Source organism: Oryctolagus cuniculus, chromosome 1 (genome assembly GCF_964237555.1).
Source record: "Oryctolagus cuniculus chromosome 1, mOryCun1.1, whole genome shotgun sequence".
Lineage (NCBI taxonomy): Eukaryota > Metazoa > Chordata > Mammalia > Lagomorpha > Leporidae > Oryctolagus > Oryctolagus cuniculus.
This window is the reverse complement of record NC_091432.1, coordinates 192409723-192426887: the sequence shown is the minus strand read 5'-3', so window position 1 is coordinate 192426887 and position 17165 is coordinate 192409723. Positions and strand designations below refer to the sequence as shown.

The 17165-nt window shown below is 37.4% G+C and overlaps 1 protein-coding gene across 4 annotated transcripts in view; it reads left to right on the top strand.

The window, feature by feature from the left end:
* LINGO2 (leucine rich repeat and Ig domain containing 2) overlaps nt 1-17165 on the top strand; it is a 1403193-nt gene that overhangs the window by 269303 nt on the left and 1116725 nt on the right. For all 4 annotated transcript variants that reach the window (XM_070053183.1, XM_051857096.2, XM_051857089.2 and 1 more), the window contains exon 2: nt 7762-7858. The gene's annotated coding sequence lies outside the window, so the exon portion shown is untranslated. The remainder of the gene's footprint in view (nt 1-7761; nt 7859-17165) is intronic.

The window sequence follows — 17165 nt, the reverse complement described above, 5'->3', positions numbered from 1 at the left end:
CCTAACCCCATCAGTAGTCAGTGTGACTTTCAGATCATGGCAGGAGGAAGTATAAAGCTCCTCCTACAGTGTACAACAACCACACACCCACAAAAACATCCAGAGTAAACTAATCTCTCACAAGGGAGCAAAGAAAATGTTGGTTACTGTGACTGTTTGAAAGCCATGCCCAAGCAAGATCTTTCCCTTTCTTTTCTTTGGCAATGTACTGCAGTGTAACACTGTCATTCTCCATGTTCTTGCCTCTGACTCTGTTCTCTGCCTCTCTAACTTTGTTGTCCTGTCCCGTCCCGCGGGACGTCAACTAGGGCTGAGTACCTAGAAGGAGAAATGAAGGGACAGGAGACACAAAGAAGGCAGCAAGACAAGAGTCCTGATCAAGCTGCAAATTTTATTTTTCATCCACACACTTATATATCATAAAGGCAGGGTGTCGGGCGGGGGAAGGAGGGGTGTTTAGGAGGGCGGGATGTCGGGCGGGGGAAGGAGGGGGAGCTTATCTTGTAGCTGCAATGCTTGTGCAAGTAGGGGAAAGGTTACAAGGTCTTAAGGCACAAGGTCACACAAGGTTGCGTTATCAGTACTCTCTGGCCTGGGCTGTCTAGCCCTGCCTCAGTAGTTTTCCACTAAGAGGCCACATGCTGCGTGTTCCCTGACAATCAGCTTTCTGTTAATGGACTGGGAAAGCAGCAGAAGATGACCTATGTGTTTAGGACCCTGCAATCCATGTTGGAGACCCAGTTGAAACTCCTGGCTTCTACCTGGCCCAGCAATGGTCATTGCAGCCATCTGGGGAGGGAAGCAATGGATGGATGATCTCTGTCTCTCCCTCTCTCTCTGTGACTCTGATTTTCAAAATAAATAAATCTTTTTTAAGAAGATCTGCAACAGCATAAATCCTGTAAAAAGTTGTTTTTCCAAACATATGCCTGCATCACACATGTTTTTATTCATGTGTCAAACAAAATCTGCAGATTAAATGCAGATTGAATCTGGTTGTATTTTTTTTAAGTTAAAGTTCAGAGAAAGTTACAAAAAATAAATAGTCACATAGTCCTCACCGATTTTGGGGATGTAAATATAATTATCTTATAAAACTATTCTATTTATGTTATGTTAAGAATTTATTTTTTTATATTTAAGAAGCAGAGAGATGTGGTGGGGAGAGAAAGAGAGAGATCATCTGTTGGGTTACTCCCCATATTTCCACAGTAGCTGCACTGGATGAAAGGTGGGCGCTTGCTCAGAACTGAATTCAGTCTCCTATATGTGTGGCAACCACCAGAAATGTCACCTACTGTGTTCTGGGATCCACATTTGCAGGAATCTAGAATCAGGAGCTTGAGAAATGCATCAACCCAGGCTGTCTGATACAGGGCACAGTCATCTTAACCAGCATCTTAACCACCAGGCTAAATGCTCACCCCATTGCTATTTTTAAATTAATGAATACTTCACTAATAGCTGCTATTTTAATCTTTTCTCAGTATTCATGCTTTCATTCCCATTGCAATGAATATAAATTGATATAACCTACCTATATTAATGCTTTCCAGGGTCATTGAAGATTATAAATAGACCCAGTCTCCAAAAAGATTCAAAATCATTTAATAAAACTTCCTATGTCTTCATGCTTTCAGACCTTTAGTTTCCTGAAAGAATCTGAATATCAGTGAAGAATGTTCAACTCAATTATACTTTTACTTTGCACCAGGAGTCTCAGGCCAAACTTATATAACCCGCTTCTTAACTCTTGCAGAGTGAGTGACTTCTGCAGTATTCATTATAGTTGGTCACTGTTTGCCCCTTGATGATGTTGGGAAAGTCATTTATAAACTTGGTAAACTTTTGAACCTTATTCTGTACGTAGATTTTATGCTTTTGTTCTACTACATAAAAGTAACTCTCTGAAGGCATAATCGGAATCAGTTATCAATGATTTATTATTGCATTAAAATTCCCTCAAAACTCAGCAACTAAAATCAAATACCATTTTATTTGCTTATAATGCTGGCGATGTGCACCTTACTTGAAGCTCAGCACAGTGGGACTTCTGTGTATTTCTCCTGGGTCACTTGTGCAGTTGTGATCCTCTGGTAGCTCAAATGGGTCTGTGTGTCCCACGGTGGACATCTCTTTGGCAACCAGCATTGCCTGCCTAGTAAGCCAGATGTTTCTGGCAGTATAGTGTGGTTTCTTCTGTTGGTAGCAGAAGAGTCCCAAGAAGGCAAGAACAGAAAAAAATGCAAGGCTTCTTAATGTCAAGGCTCAGAATAATATTCCTCTACATTCTATCAGCCAAGCAAGTCATATGATCAGCTTTGATTTAAGAGATGGGAAAGTGAACTGTATGTCATACAGCTGAGAATGCCAAAGACACATTGCAAAGAGATGGCTTAAATTTGTGCAACCATTTTGAAAGCTCTGTATCACAGTATCATTAGATGAGCAAACTAAGAAATAGAACAACTGGGAAGTAGAGGGGTTGAGATTTATTCACTGACCTTTAGGTTGCCAAAAACACATGTTCTTATCCACTGAAATATTTAGATCAGTAGATGTTTAACACAATAATTTTTCCATCTTTCTTCTCTGCCTGCCCAGTATCTCTGCTGTCACTCTCTGGATGGCTCTTCATACCCTGTGATATGCCCACCTACTTCCCTATAAGATGTGTTTAAGAAATATTGTAAGAGTGACTTGGAATGGACAGTAGGAGTGTACTAAAAGCTCTGAAGCCCTGAGACAGACATTAATTGTGGGGAGCAACTGGGAGCAACTTGGACTAGACTAAGTTACTGGAATTAAGACTTATTCTATGCATCTGCTCTCCCACAATATGGCGCTGGGAGAGGAGGAAACAGCTTCTACACAGCTGCCTCCAGTTCAACCAATAAACCAAAAATCAGGACCTGCTCCTGATTGGAGGAGAGCAGCGTACTTAGCTCGTGGGTAGCAGAGTTGGGATTGGTGGAAGAGGACTATAAAGGAGGAGAGAGACAACATGCACCAGGAACATCTATCTGAAGGAACACCTGTGCAGCCCCCGAGAGAGCCGGCCGGCGGTGTGCCGCTCCCCCGCGGAAGTGAGGAAAGTGGCAGGGGGAACCGCCCTTCCACGGAGGTGGAAGGGACGGTAGCCAACCCGGGAAGAACCAGCAGCAAACCCGGGGAGGGCCGAGCAGACGAAAGAACAGCGCAGGGTCCTGTGTCGTTCCTCCACGAAGAGGGGGAGCGACAATTAATGGTTATGAAGAATACCAAAATTCTCTTGGGCATCAAACTTCTTGGCAGCAGGAGAGAGGGAAAGGAAGGAATGCCTGCTCACTGCAGTAGGTATAGCAAAGAGTTTGGGAACATAGATGAACTCTATTCACATCACAATTTTAGTACTTTAGAGATGTTTAAAATATTACATGTAATGTGACCTCAATGTCTAGTCTACCTTCATGTTATGGTTCTAAGGCACTTCATTTTCAGGAAGTCTGTGAATATTAAATTGAGAGACCTGAGCCTGGATCAAGGTGCAGCTGTTTTAGAATAGGCCTCCATCTTGTAACTCGGGCCTGACTGGACCCTGAACCCTAAGCCAAAAGCTCCTGAAAAAAAGAAAAATAAACTCCCATTGTGATAAACTCCCCTAGCAATATCCAATCAGCAGATAGCAGGGAAATAACTAAAGTTCCAGGTGTGTTTTCAGGCAGTTAAGGTGATTGATAACATCCTGAAACCCTACAGTTTGGCACGTATACCCTAGCTGCTTGGACCCTGTACTTTAGCCAATCATTTTAAGAGACATCAACCCCAAAGCCATCCAACCACCTTTACTAGGTCCATCCCCACTGCTGGATGCACTAATCAATTTTAAGAGATGTTCTTTGAATTTCCTGCAAAATTAGATAATTTGCTGAATGGTGCTATAATCTATAGAATGTCTCTGAAAACCCTATAAAAACCGCATTAACTAAAGAGTCGGGGCTCTCAATTCAGATCTGCTGTGCCAGTGATGGTTGAGAGCCCAGACCCAGGCCTGCAATAAAACTCTCGTGTGTTTTATAGCAGTACCGACTCCTTAGTGGTCTTTGGGGACAATCGAACTGGGCATAACAAAATGAAATAATATATGTAAAGATAATTGTAACACATTGTAACAACTCAGTACATATTATCATTCCTTTTGTTAATATAAATAAAGCTAACAACCATACCTATTTTATAGGGATTTTTTGAGATTAACCTAATAATGTGAAATACCTCAATGAATATTAGATTTTTTATTCTCCCTATTTGTTTCTTCCTACCTCCAACACAAAAATAAAATATAAATTCTGTAACAGAATCCAATCAAGAAAATAAAAACCATACCTATTACTCGTGTGAGGAGTGGGTTATACAGCTGTTGAGAGAACTGGAAAGGAACAAAGAGGTCCCTGAGGTTTTATGATGAGATGAGCTGTAGTGTTGTGAGGAGTCAGATGGGTTACTAGGCAGTCAGGGGGGTCCCAGTGGAAATTTGGGATGCAGAGTGCTTGCTTTCCCCCAAGGGTTGTCTTTTAGCAAGGTCAAAAGTGCCTGCCTGCCAGCCCACTCCTTGAAATCTTCCAGATGTACCATGAGAACAGCAGGGGAGTGGGATTCCATCCTTCTGAGCTCACAGTTTTATTGTGAGAACAAGTTGTCTATCCTACCATTCTGGGTGCTTTTTTGTTTTATCCTGACCAAGCCAGATAGGATAAAGGATTGTAAAGTCTTTGGATGGGTTCTGTCCCAGCCTTTCTCTCCTTCTCTTGCCCCCATCCTTCTTCCATTGCCCTCTATGGCATAACCTAAAAGAAAGTCTTGTGGCAAAGTAGAGTCCCAACTCCCAAATCTCAAAGCAGAATATTTATAGATGTGGGGTTAAGAGAGCATAGCTTTAAAATGCAAAGTTCTTACCAGGCCTCTATTGAAATTAGAAAAGCTATAATTGTTCAAACCCCATAGTGAACCTATCAAGAGGACTTGAGGTGTCAATAATATTGGGTGGAACCACTAGACTCTTTTTCACGGCTAAGTTTAAGAAAGACAGACTCATTCTGCCACATAGTTCTAGTGCAATTGTAATTACTTTTTTGCAAAGATAGAAACCCAGGAAGTCACCAGGAAAACAAGGCACCAGAAATTTTTTCTGAAGTGACTAATTTAACGTTGATCACAATGACGTGCTTTGTAAGCTTCAGATGGTTCACACAATCAGGTTTTCAGTGTTTTCATTACTGTGATTTGCATAACCAGGATTTTATGTAATTATTTTGTAGAAGATTCTATTGCAATGAAACCAGAATGGCTATTAAAAGATATAGATCTAGGCTGATGAATAAGTATGATTGTGTTGTATTTTATATGATTACAGTATAATTTCTTGCAATAAATTTGACTTGTAAGGGGTGTGTGTGTGAGAGAGAGACAAAAAATGGGATATAAAAGAATCATTTTGAAATCATTCAGTTTTTATAAAAGAGTATATTATCTTGCAAGTTTATGAATAGGATTTCAGATTTAAAATTGTCAAGACTAGGATATATATTTGTAGGGTGTTGAGTCCGAATTTCCGAATCAATGCACAATGCATAGTCATGGATGCAAAAGCAGAGGTTTGTTAGCAGCAGGCTGGGACCCCCCACCTGCACACAGCTCTTTAGCAGTGCACAGGCAAAAGGCCCCTTCATTTGCATAAGAGAGGTTTTTATAGCCTCACACTTGCAAGCATGCAGGTCATCTCCCATGTAGGTTACCTTCTTACTCTCTATATGGCAAGGTTTTGGGACCTAACATGTTCATTGGTTCATTTAAACGTATAGGCTATATACGTTACATGGCGTGGCGGGAAGGCCATACAAAGGGGAGGGCACGGGGGTGTCACTGGCTGGAAGCATTGGGCCATAAATTCCAGGGGAGCTGGTGGGGAGCAGAAGGTCATAAATTAGGAGAGCTTACTTTTTTTGTTCTCAAGGACCTAGCCTGGCCTGCCTCCTTCCAGGTCCAGAATGAGGCCTGTCATGGCCTTAAGGCTGGCAAGCAAGCAAGCTAGAGTGAGAAACTTATATTTAGCAAACTAGGGACTCTATCCCTACAAGGGTAATACATTTTTCATAACAAAATGATTAATAATATTTATATTAATATATAATATTAATAATATTATAAAGTGATTAATAAATGTGTTCTAATATTGCATGTTGATTTGTGTTGTTCATTCAGCTTTAGGTGGACATCCACAAGTATCCTAAAATAGAAATAATATAGACTAAAATTATTTCTTTTCTTTCTCTGCTTTTTTATATTTAAGGATTGTTTTATTCTAATTTTAAATTAGGTTTTAAAGGTTCAATATGGTTTGTAAATACAATTCTAAGAACATAATATATCCATCCTCCTTCCTTTCTTCCCTCCCTCCCTCAGCCTCTCTCCCTCTCACTCTCCTTCCTTCTCCCTTTCTTTCTTTTTTAGTTTGTGAAATAACATATTTTAAATTTACATTACAGTAAAAAGGCTTAAGACTTTACTGAAAAAAGATGTTTAACAAGTAAAAAGCAAAGATCATAGTTTAGAGGAATTATAAACAACAGCTATAAACAGTAATAGAATAGAAAATGACCATTTCACCATATACAATAAAATAATCACAGATCATTCAAATTAAAGTAGTATAACATTCTTAACCATTGGTTCGACAAAGGTATAAAACAAAGTTTACTATATTTGCAGCAACATTGATACATACATATATTTCTTTGCTTTTTCTTTCTTTTAATTTTAGCTACAATATATAAGGGAAAACATGATATTTGTCTTTCTGGGATCGGCTTATTTCACTCAATACTATGTCTTTCAGTTGCATTCATTTTGCTGCAAATGATAGAAATTTGCTCTTTTATATAGCTGAATAATATCTATCTGTACTATATACATACTTAAATAGTCAAACCAAATTTTGGCTATTGTGAACAGTGCTGCTGTAAACATGATGGCACAGGTATCTCTTTGATACAATGTGTTCTAGCGTTTTGGGTATATTCCCAGTGGTGGGATTACCAGATCATATGGCAAGTCTATTTTTAGTGTTTAAGGAAATCTTCACACTGTTTTCCACAACAACTATACTAATTTACACCAATAATGGATAAGTGTTCCTCTTTCTGCACATCCTCATAAGTATTTGTTACTCTTTGTGTTTTGGATTTTAGACATTTTGACAGGGTTGAGATGATATCTCATTGTGGTTTTGATTTGCATTTTCCTGGTAACTAATGATGTTGAGTTTTTTTTTTATATTTATTGACTATTTGAATTTCTGCTTTTGTTCTTTAACATATTAAAACTTGATTGTCTTCATACCTTCTTGCATCATCTACCTGTTATTAGTAATATTTAACTTATTTATAAACAAATTGAATGAAAATATTCAATTTGGTAAAGATAATTTAATGTCCTAGATGTTATTTTCTGTTACCTACTTAAATATACCCATTAATTTACAGTAATGAATATAATGAAGGTCTATATCTGAAAATGCAAGAAATAGTGTCTTAAGGGATGGGTACATAAGTTTTGGATTTCCATGAATTGGCAGTATTGAAGTACATATGTGCTTTTTTTGAGAACTAGAACAAAAACAGCCAGGTGGAAAATGACATGAGAAATTTGAGTTGAGCACTATTGGAAGAAACAAAGTTTTTTTCTTCATATTGCCAAGATTTTTTTTTGTTTCATTTCATTTAGAATATCCACTGGAGATGATTTCAAGATGTAGAGTCCTTATATGTACAGTATCCTCAATGAAGTTGGAGCACGCGTGTTGAAATTGCTTCATGTTCCGGTAAGAGGAAAATATTCTTAATATGTTGTCTCCTGGGAAATATGGTAGTTATGTACAAGTGGGCAGTAAAAAATTCATGATAAAAATGAAATTAAGATATAAGCACAATTTCCATGAAGTACTTGAAGCCCCATCATATATATGTAGCATGTGTTTGCATGTGTGTGTATGTATGTGTGTATGTATGATTCATTTTTATTAACAAATGATGAAACAAAAATTATGAATGTTTGTAACTGAGTACATAAATCTGAGATTTAGGAAAAAACAACTTTATTTTGCAATGACAATTTTCTGGCTCCTAAAGCAGAGTAGGGCACAGTAAGAAATTCAGGGCAGGTATAGTGAGAAGAATAACTATATTCTTAAAGTTGCACTTATGAAATTTGTGTTTCTTAAAAACCTCAAAATAATTAGTTTAGGTTAAGGGCAGGACCCTTGGGTCTCAAACTATCATTTAGAAAAGAGTCATAATTGCCTTCCATCAGATTAAAAAATAAAGTGAAGTAATTTTTTTGTTTCACTACTCTTGAAGCGAGAAAGGTTTCTGAAAGTCATTGTTTACAAAGATGATGTTTCAGCTAAATTGAAAGTTATAGAGAAATTGTCATAGGAAAATATATGATATAATTTTTGTCTCATATTTGCTGTAAAATGAAAATCTGTACATGTCCTGTGTGTATATATATATATATATATGAGCTGTCATGACTAAGGACATGGTTTAATGAAACTAGTATTAATTCCTCCTATTTGGTTAACTGGTATACTACCTTGAATAACTAACTTAAAAGTCTCATTTCCTGTTAGCTATCCAGTGAGGTTGTTTGAAGACTACATTGAAATTGAGATAATGTATGCAAAACATCATTCTGTCTGGTCCACAGTAAAGACTGAATAAACAGAAGCCACAACTAAGACCTCATGACAGAAGAACTATTAAAATGTAATCTACTGTCTTGTAGCTCTATCCATGACAATTTTTGATAAAGAAGTGTTTATCTAAAAGATTCTTTCCATTCTATATGATTTAAAGTGAGGATCAAATGCACTTTGCTTATATATAAGACATTTGTGGCAATTTCAGATTGTCAATCAAAACCTTTAGAATTCCTGTACATTTAAGGATTTTGGCATGTGAGTAGAACATGGACTGTTTTATTCCTGAGACTCAACAGTACTATTAAATTTACTTGATTTAATGATTCTACCTAAAAAGTTTTTAGCACATCTGCGCTAGTGATTGCCAACTAGATACCCACTCTGGTTTAGATTTGCTTGAGTTATTGAGCAGTGGGAACTTGTAGAGTATTGTCTAAGTGACAGATGTGCTTACAGATTCTTGCTTCTATGTTGGTAATAATCAACAACATTTCTGTGAGAGCAGATACCAGGCCTGCAATTGAAAATGGCATTTGTATTTTCTATCCTACAAAGTGGGGTGGGGGGTAGTGAAAAAAATCCAGACAGGTTTTCAAAATAACATTCAGAAGAGAAGCCTATAGTCATCTTAAGCTCCCAATATTTGTTTCCATTTCACATGGAAAAGTAAAACCATGTAAAATTAACGAATGCGTTGATAATATTAGACTAGGATATCTAACATCTACAGAGAGCAACTTTTGCCAGAGCATCACAGATAGGGAACTCAAGCCATTCTTTACTCGAGCTGCTTTCATTCTGAGAACACCTTCATAAATGCCTATGTCCCTCCTATACTGCATTGCTTTTCAACTCAAGAGTCTTGAATGTGTAAATCCTAACCTCGAATTCCCAGATTTCTTCTCTACACCCAGTTTTGTATTGAGTTAAAAAGCTGCTGTTTCTTAGGGTTAAACTGTCTCTTCTTAAGGACCGTGTTTCTCTTTGCCTTGATTCTATGATAACCTTATATTTCCTTTCTGTTTTGCTAAATGTAAGATAATAATCGAATTACTTAACCTCTTTTAACATCAGTACTGTATTATTGTGCTATATAAGGATCATAATAATTATATTGCTTATATTTTAAGTATTACGAAGAATATATATAAGTCAGCTTCTCTTTAGTACATTGCTGGTGATCTTACACGGAAGCTATATATCCAGAATTGCAAATAAGTTTATTATATGCGAATGCCCAAATATCCATAAAGAACTTCTTGGAATCTTCCAGAATCAGGACATGATTTGTTCAGAAGACAGGAGTGCCTCATGAGGTTAGTGGAGGCAGGGAAAAAGAAGCCTCAGTTTCCTTAGCTTTCTGTAGAAAGTCACAGAAGTGCCTCACCAAGAAACTAGGCATTTTATTCACTTATCAGGCCAAGGGTTTGTTCATATCATCTGCATGAGGATGTGCCTTGATCATGACCTTTTTCATATTTGAATCTCTAATCCAACCATAATCAAGCATTACAGTCTTTACAATGTACTGGAAAACTTATTTAAACATAAGGTATATATTTGCATAGTTTGGGGTGCTGTTCCTGGGTTCCTGCCTCAGTAGGATGGCTAGGGTCTCAAGAATCTACATTTTAAAGATAGTTTTCCAGAACCAGAGTAATTCTCACCTACCATACTAACTCAGACTTAACATCTTTCTGCCTTGAATCTTTAAGTTTTATAGTCTAATTCAGGAGATTTATTGTGGGAAATCAAATGGAACAATTTTATCCTATAACTGTTAGAACCTGTAGTTAAGATACAGAAGAGCTTTGATAGTGATACCCTTCACTTTTTGGCAGTAATGTGGCAAAGAATTTGATTCTATGGCATAAGAGAAGTTAGGAGAATAAGTAGGTAAGCAAGAAAGCAACATAGATTAGGTAGGTAAGTAGATAGATAAATGCTGATCCAGTTAATAACAGCAAGGGTTCTGATTTGCCTAACATTTAGTGAAAACTACCTGAATAACAACTTGCTTTCATATGTATTAATTTACAAAATATTCATTATAGTTCTTCTCAATATTTTCTATCCCCATTGTACAGATTAATAAAAATATCTCTATAGAAGTTAATGGCCCATTAGTTTATAAAGTTGGAAAATGGTGGTTCTAGGACTGAATCTTGGCACCAAGACAGTATGCAACTGGTACAGCTGTTTTCTAATCCTAGGATAACTCAATTTTCCAGCCGTGAAAGATTTTTTATGCCAGCAGCATAAGCACATATTGGTGCAATCAGCCTGCATTTTTTTTGTTTAAGCTCCTTAACATTTAATTCACCATCACCTGCTTATAGGCATCAGAAGAGTAGGCCTATTTATTTATCTGCTTTGTAAAACCACTCATGAAGAATTTTTCTGAAAAAAATATCTCAAGTATCTTCCTGCACATTTGTGTCATTTATCATCAGTATGTTTGTTGATTTTAACCAATTCTTTTGAGTGCTTGAATGTTATCTTTTGGTTAAATCAATTATCAAGGAAGTAAGCCCAGCTCAGCAGCTGGCCCTATAACCCCTTTTGAATAAAAAAAAACCATAAACCAAAATACATATATATGTGTATTTTTAATATATTAAAACATAATAATATATGTATATATACACATGTATATATATACACATATATACACATGTATATATACACATATATTCATATATATATATGTCCACATATATATGTATATCTAAGTTTGGCTTTGTGTCTGAGTTCTGGCCGGTAAGATTTTACCTAAAATAAATTACCTGTCATATTCATGAAGGGTGTACAATGCTTGTTTTCTTCTTTTTTCTTGGCCTACCTTAGAAAATAGATGTCCTGGTGAGTCATCTTATATCTTGCAGAATAAAACAATAGTCTGAATGTGGTAGAGCAACAACAGAAAAGGAGTCTGGCTTATGGCTTGGTTAACAGATCACGACAGTTCAGGAATGCTCTTTGGCTGAATGTTGTGTGAAAAATAAATAAGCTTCATCACCATTGCTATCAGACCATTTTACATGACAGAATATCCTAACAAACTCATGCATTCTTCCACATATGAACATTCAGCATTCTGTGATTCCTTTTGGAAGTCAATCTTAGCCTGACGAGAAGCACTGAGCCCTGAAAAAAGAACAGTATAATGATTGCCTAGACATTGTTTATATAGACAATGAATCTTCTCATGTTGCCTATATTACTCCTCATACTATTTTGCTGACAACTTTTTCCCATGATCCATCATTAGCTCTGTTTTCCTGTATCCCTTTCCAGAGTAACACATGAAATTGTTACTTTTTTTTTCAGTTCTCTTGCTACTACATATTTATTCAGATACAGTGTTAAAGAGGCAAATAAGATCCAATAAAATAATAAAATTTGAGATGACCATGCAATCCTTGCCCTGATTCATGACATTCAAAGTAAAATTTAAAAGCCACATCAGTCTTTCCAAGTAAAACATACATAGACTGCATTCAGTGGATACCTAAACTTCTGCTACTAGATAACATCTTTGAATCTATATAACCTATGAGTTTGTTCACTATTCCCTGTCATTCTTTCAGTCCTTCACCTGGCTTATCATGATTTTGTACATAAGACAAAAACTGACCTTTAGTATATGCCTTTGGATCTTTATTTTAGGGAAAAAATTAAATCCATATTTAATTTTCATGGTAGCCAAAATGTATCTTGTATCTCATGGATTCCTTGTTCTCTCAGCTCCATAATTTGGTCTTGATTTACTATTTAGTTGCAATTTTGCTTCAAAGATGTTCCCTACCAGATGACTATTTGACTATAATAACGGTACTCTGGAATCTAGCCTGAGATTGCCTGTTTACATTATTTAGCAGGATAGTTTGTGCACCTTTTGATTAATGTAGTATAAGCCTATTATGTGCCTCAATATATCTTATGACTGATTGTCTACTATAACTGAAGTATTTTTTATACCATCTATTACTCCTCCAATGCATCATCTACCCCTAAGGTTACCAACTGGTACTTTCAACTCAGTGTTCAACACATGCTATCCACTTAATTCCCCTTAACATTTGAGATAAGTATAATAACCACATTTTAGTAACCAACTCAACAAATGTTTACTTAATATTTGTTTAGTGCCATGTGTTGTTTTAGACAACAGAGAGGAAGATATCAATGAGCTTCTTCCCTACCACTAGTTTTTCTCGAATAAAGAAAACAAAGTGCAAAAAATGCACAAAAAATAGCCACTTTTTTTCCTAAAGATTTATTTTAAAGTCAGAGTTACACAGAAAGAGAAGGAGAGGCAGAGATAAATAGAGAGAGAGAGAGAGAGAGAAAGAAAGAGAGTCTTCCATCTGCTGGTTCACTCCCCAATTGGCCACAACAGCCAGAACTGCACTGATCCAAAGCCAGAAGCTAGGAGCTTCTTCCGGGTCTCCCACATGGGTACAGGGGCCCAAGGACTTGAGCTGTCTTCTACTGCTTTCCCAGGCCATAGCAGAGGGCTGTATTGAAAGTAGAGCAGCTGGGACTTGAACTGGTGCCCGTATGAGATGCCGGCACTGCAGGCAGCAGCTTTACCTGCTATGCCACAGCTCCGACCCCCCAACCAGTCACTTTTTAAGACTAATAGTATAAAATGTCAGATTTTTTTTTGAAAGGCAGAGTGGACAGTGAGAGAGAGAGACAGAGAGAAAGGTCTTCCTTTTTGCCATTGGGTCACCCTCCAATGGCCGCCGCCGGCGCACCTCGCTGATCCCTGGTCTTCCATGCGGGTGCAGGGCCCAAGTACTTGGGCCATACTCCACTGCACTCCCAGGCCACAGCAGAGAGCTGGCCTGGAAGAGGGGCAACCGGGACAGAATCTGGCGCCCTGACTGGGACTAGAACCCGGTATGCCGGCCCCGCAGGCGGAGGATTAGCCTATTGAGCTGCAGTGCCAGCCAAATGTCAGTCTTAATAGCAGAGATCAAAGAAAATTGCTCAGTTTTACTGGAAGGTGAGATAGAATAATTTTTCCAGAATATCACAGCTATTTAGTGCCAGAGGAGGGAAAAGGATTCACATCATATATGTCTGCTATCCTAGCTCATGCAGTCAGCTTTATTTAACTACAGAGTTCTCTGGCTCTTTGTGATTTCTATAATTAAATGCTGTCTACAAGTTGGAACACCTATCACTCTCCCCATCATTTTTTTTTTAAGATTTATTTATTTGAAAGTTAGAGAGAGCAATATCTTCTATCCACTACTTTCTGTCCCCAAAAGGACACAACAGCTGGAACTGGGACAGGCCAAAGCTAAGAGCTTAGACCTCCACTGGGATCTCCCACATGGGTGGGAAGGACTCAAATACTTACCTATCACCTGCTGGCTTCCCAGGTGCAGTAGCAGGGAGCTGGATCAGGAGTAGAGCATCTGGGATTTGAAAAAGCACTCTGATATGGGCTGTGGGTGTCCCAGGCTGTTTCTTAACCTACTGCCCACAGGGCCCATCCCTCCACATCACTTACTCTTCTTCCTTCTAATTTGCAGTTATATTGTAACTTGGAGTTGATATAATATACAAATTTAGAATTTTTCAAGAAAGAGCTTCCAAATATTCGGCTTTCATATATACTCTACTGTACTTGATCCAAATGAAATTCCATTCATGGTCTGTCAGTTCTCTTTTCCAGCCTCCCCATTCACAATACCTCCCCTTTCATGTTACAGGACAGGACTGCCTTTCACTCATGTCCTTATTTCTCAGCTTGTGCTTCCTTTTTATTCCATGGAGGAATAAAAAGTCAGTGGTGCTCAGGAAATAGAACAATCAAGACTAAAATGGGACAATCACAGAACAAACCAAGGGAGCTTACCTAAGAAATAAGAAGAGAACATCTTATTTAGTGCAGATGGCAAACTTATAGCAGTGCTACTGTCTTTGTCTACCCATTGTCTGCCACTTGATTAAGCTGTATTTCCATCTACCATTATTTTCCATATCTGTAAAACCAAGGTTTCAAGGAACATGTATAAAGTAGATAATAAACCAGAAACTATATGTTTTGTAAATAGATGAACTTATAAAATTTAATTTTTATAGCAATTTTATTTTATTTATCTAATTTAAAGATTTATATTATTTATTCATTTATTTGAAAGAGTTAGAGAGAGAGAGAGAAATATTCCATCTGCTGGTTTACTCCCCAGATGCTGGCAAGGGAATGGGCTGAGCCAGGCCAGAGCCAGGAACCAAGAGCTTCATCTGGGTCTCCCACCTGGGTAGCAGGGGTACAAACATTCAGTCCATCTTCTGCTTTTTACAGGCCTTTAGCAGGGAGCTGGATAGGAAATGAAGCAGCTGGCATGAATTGGTGCTCATAGGACATGCTGCTGTCTCATGCAATGGTTTTACCTGGTATGCCACAACATGAGCCCCTGGAAATCAATTTTAAAAGTTGTAGGAGTTGTGGGGGATGTGGAAGAAGCACCTGGCTCTTGGCTTCAGCCTGACCCAGTCCTGGCTATTGTAACCATCTATGGGAATGAACCTCTCTCTCTGACACTCTCTCTCTCTCCCTCTCTCTCTCCCTCTCCCTGTCTCTATACTTCTGAATTTCAAACAAATAAATCTTAAAAGAAAGTGATGTGGAAGTGTATTCATATATAAGTATACTTCTTTGTGTTTCAAAATTATTTGAAAAAGAAAACATTGGAAGTCCTTGTAAGCATAGTGTTTTTCTAAATTGATGAGGAAAGGTAGGGGAATACATGATGGAAATTATAGAACCCCAGATTTCCACTGTTCCTCAGGATTTCTACCTTCATGCACTTTCAGTATCATTATTGAGGCTTTTAGATATTTGCCTTTTGTGTAACTCAAATATCAGTTTCAACCCTTTGAAGTTAATTTTCACTCTAATTATTTTTCAGTGTTATTTTTTTTTTGCATCTTGAAGTTCATTTATTTATTTATTTATTTTTAACTTTTATTTAATGAATATAAATTTCCAAAGTACAGCTTATGGATTACAATGGCTTCCCCCCCATAACGTCCCTCCCACCCGCAACCCTCCCCTTTCCCATTCCCTCTCCCCTTCCATTCACATGAGGATTCATTTTCAATTCTCTTTATATACAGAAGATCAGTTTAGCATACATTAAGTAAAGATTTCAACAGTTTGCTCCCACACAGAAACATAAAGTGAAAAATAATAGATGATTTTTTAAATGATGATGAAATCAGATCAGACCTATTGTCATGTTTAATCCCAGTGAGAGTCAAGTTGGGAATTGATAATTTCTTCTTTTTTTTTTTTTTTTAACAGAAGATCAGTTTAGTATACATTAAGTAAAGATTTCAACCGTTTGCACCACCATAGAAACACAAAGTGAAATATACTGTTTGAGTACTCGTTATAGCATTAAGCCTCAATGTAGAGCACATTAAGGATAGAGATCCTACATGAGGAGTAAGTGCACAGTGACTCCTGTTGTTGACTTTACAAATTGACACTCCTGTTTATGGCATCAGTAATCTCCCTATGCACCAGTCATGAGTTTCCAAGGCTATGGAAGCCCCTTGAGTTCTCCAACTCTTATCTTGTTTAGACAAGGTCATAGTCAAAGTGGAGGTTCTCTCCTCCCTTCAGAGAAAGGTACCTCCTTCTTTGAAGACCTGTTCTTTCCACTGGGATCTCACTCACAGAGTTCTTTCATTTAGGTTTTTTTTTTCTTTTTTTTTTGCCAGAGTGTCTTGGCTTTCCATGCCTGAAATACTCTCATGGGCTTTTCAGCCAGATCCGAATGCCTTTAGGGCTGATTCTGAGGCCAGAGTGCTATTTAGGACATCCATCATTCTGTGAGTCTGCTGAGTATCTCACTTCCCATGTTGGATCACTCTCCCCTTTATTTATTCTATCGGTTAGTATTAGCAGGTACTAGACTTGTTTATTATTTTTACATAGATAACAATAATGACCAATATATTATTTATCAATTTCTTTGATGAAAAACATGGTGGTAAAATCAGCTACAAAATAACACTGAACTTGTTTATGTGTTCAGTGTTATTTTGTAGCTGATTTTACCACCATGTTTTTCATCAAAGAAATTGATAAATAATATACTGGTCATTATTGTTATCTATGTAAAAATAAGAATTCAGTGCATATAGTAGCTTTGAGAACATGTGCACTAAATTAATGAATAAGTAAGTAAAGGATTTATTCCAATATGGGAAACTAAATGACAAGATTTTTAGATCTTTCATAAGAATATGAGAGCAATTGTACTGTCATATGTGTTTGCCAAGTTGCAAAAGGGGTTTATCATACAGTATTACATAATTTAATTGCATGGTATCATTAGCATGCAAGTGCCAAGGAGGCGTTTGTGTCATTGTCATTATATGCAGCTCCAAGCTA